This window comes from Chroicocephalus ridibundus, chromosome 2 (genome assembly GCF_963924245.1).
Source record: "Chroicocephalus ridibundus chromosome 2, bChrRid1.1, whole genome shotgun sequence".
Classification (NCBI taxonomy): Eukaryota; Metazoa; Chordata; class Aves; order Charadriiformes; family Laridae; genus Chroicocephalus; species Chroicocephalus ridibundus.
The window spans coordinates 123687686-123694650 of record NC_086285.1 but is presented as its reverse complement, the minus strand read 5'-3'; the positions used below and the strand labels follow the sequence as shown (position 1 = coordinate 123694650).

The window sequence follows — 6965 nt, the reverse complement described above, 5'->3', positions numbered from 1 at the left end:
TCTATGTGTTTGGAGACGACATCCAGAATGAGTTGCTCCATTACCTTCCCAGGGACAGAGGTGAGACTAACCGGTCTGTAGTTCCCTGGGTCCTCCTTCTTGCCTTTTTTGAAGATTGGAGTGATGTCAGCCTTCCTCCAGTCCTCAGGCACCTCTCCTGTTCCCCATGACTTTTCAAAGACAATGGAGAGTGGTCTAGCAATAACATCTGCCAGCTCTCTCAACACTCGCAGGTGCATCCCGTCAGGGCCCATGGATTTATGAATGTCCAGCTTGGCCAAGTGGTCTCTGACCCGGTCCTCCTCAACTAAGGGAAAATCTTCCTCTCTCCAGACCTTCCCCCTTGCCTCCAGGGTATGGGATGTGTGAGGGACGGCTTTATCAGTGAAGACCGAAGAAAAGAAGGCATTCAGTAGCTCTGCCTTCTCTGTGTCTTCCACCACTAGGGCACCCGTCTCATTCATCAGTGGACCTATATTTTCCCTAGTTTTCCTTTTTCTGTTGATATACTGGAAAAATCTCTTCTTGTTATCTTTAACTGCAGTGGCCAAGCTGAGTTCTGATTGAGCTTTGGCCCTTCTAATCTTCCCCCTGCATAGCTTTGTTATATCTTGATAATCCTCATAAGTTGCCAACCCCCTTTTCCAGAGAATGTAAGCTTTCCTTTTTTTCCTGAGGTCCAGCCAAAGCTCTCTATTTAGCCAGGCTGGCCTTCTTCCCCGTCGGCTCGTCTTTCAGGACATGGGGATGGCCTTCACCTGTGCTTCTAAGAGCACCTGCTTGAAGTATGACCAGCTTTCCTGGGCACCTTTGCTCTTCAAAACTGCCTCCCAAGGGACACTCTCAACCATGCTCCTAAACAGGCTAAAGTCTGCCCTTTGGAAATCCAAGGTGGCAGTTTTGCTGGCTCCCCGCCTCCCTTCACCAAGAATTGAAAACTCTATCATTTCATGGTCACTCTGCCCAAGACGACCTCCAACCTTTACATCCCCCACAAGACCTTCTCTGTTAACAAACAGTAGGTCCAGTAGGGCACTTCCCCTAGTAGGTTCCTTCACCAGCTGTGTTAGGAAGTTGTCTTCCACACACTCCAGGAACCTCCGGGACTGTTCCCTCTCTGCTGTGTAGAAAAACACTACATGAAAAACCTTTTATAAGCTTTCTTGTCAAAAATCACACAGCATCCCCTGTAAGAAAACTTAAAACTGCAGTGTGCTCAGCTCAGAAAAATCAGTGTACTACAAGCATGTTGTGGAATACATTTATTTAAAAACAGCGTTTCACAGAGTTGAGATTTTTGAGTGCAGATTCTACAGACAGCCCTCTTGCTGTAAAGCACTGTCTCCAGAGTTGCTAGTGATGATTCCCAAGCTCCATCCCATCCTTTAAGTAATATTTGGAACAAAGTATTGATAAAACACAAGTAAGGAATAATTATTCCCCTTTCTCAGACTACAACACACACAGACATAGGACAACAGTATCTTCCAGAAAGTCTAGTACAAGAAAATTATTTTTCACAGAAAGACCAACAGATCAGTTTAACTCATTTAAACACAGTATTAGAGGGGACGTAAGTCTGCCTACAGAAGTAGGGACAAAAAACACCACATGGTATAAGACAAAGCTCTCACTTCTATTCATATCATGGTGCATTTACAAGTCCTAACAGACAGAAGAGACCCATTACAGAAAGCTGGGCGTAAATGTAATGAACGGTCATTAGTCTAGAGAGCTTACAGTCAGAAGCTGTAGTTCTGCAAGCGACCGCAGACTGGACCTGTACAGAGCCTCACTGAATTCTTTCATTTCAACTGTGCACAACTTGGGTCTGATTAGCCAAGAAGAGCAGCATTACTCATCCTTTTTAAAAGCACAGAAAGTGACAGGTATTAAGCAACAACAGAAACACAGAAAACACAGAAGTAATAATAATGACATAGAAAACTACTACAGAGTTTCATTCCAAGCAAATGGACATTTAAATCATTACCTGAGCCCAGAGAGGACTCTTGAAGACCGTAACATGCTTCTCTCCAATAGGCTTCATTTTAATGACAAGCATTTAGCAGTCTTAAAGTTACAAGACCTCTTTTCTCTCCAGTACACGGAGAATACAAGAGAAATAAGCAAAGTCAATTTCCATCCCATCCATTCAGAGGTTAACTCCTTTCTTGTCATGTCATGGGAGGCTCTTCGAGCACCTTTATTTTCTCCACAGGTGCTACTTGCACATCCATGCAGCACAGTATCTCCTCCTTCCTTAACTTGAAACCCAATTCATAGTTTTTATTTCCTGATTTCTATTTATTTTAGTATGTGTGCTTCCAAGATCCTGACTGCACAAATTCACTGTATTTATAGGAAGTACATTTTGTTCGTTTCCTCATGTTGCCTCAACCTGTAAGTACAAGCAGTTAAATACCTGAATGGACTAGTAAAAAAATAAGATTAGAATAATAATAAAAAAAATCTTATGAAGACTTAAAATGTGCAAGCATAGATTTACAGAGAAAATTTCCATGATACTTCATGGAAAATGTGAATGTGAAATGATGTGAAAATTCACAAGCAAAGGACATAATCTTGCTGCCAGGAGTGACAATTATAGAATATTCTAGCCCATTGCTTCTAATAAATAGCCTACACAAACAAAATAGAACAAAAATAAGAGTATTAGTCACAGCAGAAATACTAAATTTCATAAACTATACACTAAAATATAATATCAAATATAAATTTAACTAATGAAATCATAAACCAAAGGTTTAAGGGCACATAAAAAAAAAAACACTCGCTTTTCTCTATAATTTGTTCCTGTCATTTATTATTGTATTAAAATGTCAGTAAGTTTCATTTTTTCATGCAAGGATTGTGTTTTTTTCCTCCCCATATGCAAAAGAACAAATATATGATTTTGAAAAGATAAAAATGAAATATTCAAAACAATGTGTTAACGTTTTTTCACATTTGGTGTAGATAGAAAATATTTTTACATGCTGCAGTTTGGTTTATAATTAAATAAATGTTGAAAACATACACTGGAGAATGCGGGCATCGATCCCGCTACCTCTCGCATGCTAAGCGAGCGCTCTACCATTTGAGCTAATTCCCCACCTGAAAAAAAAACTGTGAAACTTACAGTTGGACATTTCAGACTTACTGAGAACTACAAAACAACTACTTTCAATTATAAATTCATTGTTTCTTGCTGAGTCATTCCTTCCACTCACCAACAACTGACTGCAACTCACAGCTGGAATCATGCAATACATCTTTCAGTGTATACACTACCAGAAAAAACCTTATTCATCTCTTTTGCAACGCAAGTCTTTATTATTTAGTCATTTTCATGCAAGAAGCTCTTCAAAAGCTCAAGCTATTTACATGAAACCAAATGTCTTATTGAAAAAAAAACCAAACTTTTATTGAACAACTGTTCCAAATTCAACAAGGAAACCCATGTTCTTTCCAGTTTTCAAGACATACACATGAAAAAACTGGTCCAAGAAATGTTTAATGAGTGAAACAATATTATATACCTGACTGAAACAGATTTCTGTAGTCAAAACTTATACATATATATGTGTATATAGATATACAGACACATCCTTTTGATAGGTGTCTGCCTTCTCTGGCGTGACAGTCAAATCAAATTAAAACATACCTGTATTTTCCTTATTAGCTTATTTTTCCTTATTTATTACCTCACCAAATGCACTTATACAATACATTACTTTTAACAGCCTTAAAACACCGAATTTTTGAAAAATGAACACACACAAGCATGACAAATGCTTGCATGACTTGACGCCAAGCATAAAACCTACATCACAGACCAGGAACGTAATGACGTATAGCAACAGTCCATTTTTAACATAATAATTGTCACCTTTACTTGCATACAGCACATATTTAACTCAAAACGCAGATTGAGAGTGATAGCTATCTATTACTACTAGCTCAACTGGTGCATTTGGAAAAAAATCCTGATTGCACAAATTCCTCTCCCAACATTTCTCAGAAAGTTGGAACAATTACAGCAACTTAATGAACAGGCCCACCCACACCCCCAGCCCAGCCCAGCCCACCACCCCGCTGCTCCTCACCATGAAGGGCAGGAGGGCCAGTGCCTGCATGGGGCCGCGGTGCCTCTACCCTATGCATAGGCCCTTGTCCTCAGTATTTCCCAGTCTCCCTGCCACCCACCCCTCTCTTCCATCCCCTCCTTCCCTGAGCCCAGCACATAGCCTGAAACAAGAAGGAAGCGGGTGTGGGACCAGGGAGTCAGCAGAACAGCATCACGCTTGAGCTCAATCACGATGTGCTGGAGTTTGTAACAACCTGCACTTGAACATAGCTGATGGACCCTGGGTTTCAGACCTCAGCCAAATGCAGGCTGCGTTTGACTGTACAGCTTCCCCCTCCCTGTTGTTTTAACAATGGAAGTTTCTTGTGTATCTCTTTGAAACATAAGCTTGCTGCCATGTATACAGCAATATACTCAGGGAGGGAATGGCGACTCTGGTTCTCTGTAGGGTGAAGAGAGTTTACGAACCTACCTGATTTGATGTGGTAGCATGCACTCCTCCTCCTCTCTGTAGACTCTATGTACCCTTGCATAAGCAGCCAAATTATACAGCCCATCATCTACCACACAGTGACGTTCTGACTGTTGCTTAAATTTCTTCATTTACAGAGGGGATTGTTCCTGTGCTGTCAGCACTACACCAGACGATGACTCTTTGCTAAGTTAAGACACATTTCTCACACCACAGGAGTATGACAGCAGAATGGGAGGTGTTACTCATCCATCACATCTCAGTCAGGCTACGTGGAAATCAAACCAGAACATGAATGGAGGTAAGATTGCTACCGGACTGGTTTCTAACTGGCCTGGCTTGTTTTCACATTGTCTTACTGGCTTCTGGTGACACTGAATCTGCTGGTTTATGTACATTAGCTCTGACATGTGATGGATGGCTTGGAACTACAGTACATAAAATGGTTAGAGTTGGAAGGGACCTTAAGGATCACCTAGTTCCAACACTCCTGCCATGGGCATGGACACATTCCACTAGACCAGGTTGCTCAAAGCCCCATCCAATCTGGCCTTGAACACCTCCAGGGAAGCAGATGTACAAATTCAGTTGCTCCCGGAGCTGGCTGCTTTGGCAGGTGACAAGGCAAAGTAGGAACACCTGAAAGTAACCCACTGTCTTTACCCTGCACAGCAACATTCACTCAGTGCCTGACACGCTTTAGTGTTGATTTGTTACAGATTTCCTGATGGTGCCAGCCCAAATAAAAGGAGAAGAAAGAATAATGGTATTCAGACAAAACCATAGTTATCTGTCAGCTCTCTAGAAGCATGAACGGTGCGAGTAATAATTACAAATAAAGCTGCTGAGGATTTATGGACATCTGTAAGTTTAAGCTATGCTAGATGCTGCTTTTTTTTTTTAATACTAAAGCTATACCAGCCAAAGTTAAAAAATATGTTTTTTTTTTTTTTTTTTAAGGTGAGTGAATGATTGTGTATAGTTTTTTTTAATGTTTGCAGACTGTTTTAAAGATTAAAACCAGCATGAAATTTAAGTATTCGTAACACTTGTGAAAGAAGGGGAGATCTTTGCCATATAAATAATTCATTTTTCTATGGCAGTTGCTAGAACATGCACAGAAGATTCTGCATATTTTCTGTGTTGAAAACACTGACCGGAAAACTTTATAGCTTTCTGTATCTCTAAAGTTCCTTTCTGAAAGTTAATTAAAACAACTGATCAACTACTGTTAACACGAAGCTTACGCAGACCCCCTGAAAGGCATCATCAGCTGCACATAACCCACAAGTGCAGTCTTCAGATAGTTACAAGGAAAGCTACAAAAGCCACAACCCTACTTCTCACTTGGGGAACCCTTCTTATTGCAAGCATTTAATTCATAATGGAAATTGCAGTACAAAAAATCTAACTGAATTAAGGTACATGTGTTTTTCATGTAGTCTTATTTGTGCAGAATCAACCACCTTTGGACTCTCATCTGGGCCTAACAGCACCTGCTTACTTGACCATCTGTAGGAATTTAGAGTGAGGTAGTTAACCAACACTAATTATTCCCTGGTGAAGGCCTATCATTTTTAGCAGTGATGACAAAGAGCATATTTAGACCACATTCCTGAGTAACTTCCTGGTTGGGTATTATTATTCTAAAATAAAGGGATTTTTTAAAAAAAATAATTTTATTTTTGATTTATCTTCAGAAAGATAAAGCTTTCCTCACAGAAAGTTGTTTTAGAGATGGCTACTATCAATTCAAATGCTGCTATAATCTTAAATGACTGGTAAATCAAAGTCTGCACTGATCTGGTATACCATTAATCTTAATACCATTAATATCTTTTCATAACCTTTTTGTTCACCTCAGAAGTGTTGAAGTAGCTGTGATTTTATAAACAATGTTTAGCAAAAGGAGCACTGATGAGCTGCAGAAAGGCATTAGCTTTGCCATCAGATAACCAGCTCAACTCTTGCCTAAAGAGAAATTTTCCGAATTTCCATTTTTCCTTCTTTTACTTTTTTTCAGGAAAAATATTTAGCAATACACAAAGATAAAGTTACAAATGTGGAGGAGATGAGTTATTCCCAAAACTTTCAGAGGCTCCAACAAACTGAGAAAGAAGGGAGCAAGCTGGAGCAGCTTATCCTACACAATTTCATCAAATCTGCTAGCAGGACAGATTAAAAGCGGGTTTTCCTACCCTATAGTGAAACTGTCTTTTCTTGCTAGCAGTCAGTCTGATGTCTGGTGTCAAAGGTTCAAAGGCCATGATTTTTTCTAAGACAGGAGAAGCTTTTACAGTTGCAAACCAGTCTGAAGTTTTTCATTACAGAAAAAGAAGAAGGAAAATAACAGAAAAACATATATTGTATATCCAAGTTATTTAAGAGTCATACCCTCAACTG

At 39.8% G+C, this 6965-nt stretch overlaps 1 non-coding gene across 1 annotated transcript; it reads right to left on the bottom strand.

Moving 5' to 3' along the window:
* Positions 1-3042: 3042 nt before the first annotated feature.
* TRNAA-AGC (transfer RNA alanine (anticodon AGC)) lies at positions 3043-3115 on the bottom strand. Its single transcript has one exon. It is a non-coding gene; the product is annotated as a tRNA-Ala (tRNA).
* Positions 3116-6965: the final 3850 nt, after the last annotated feature.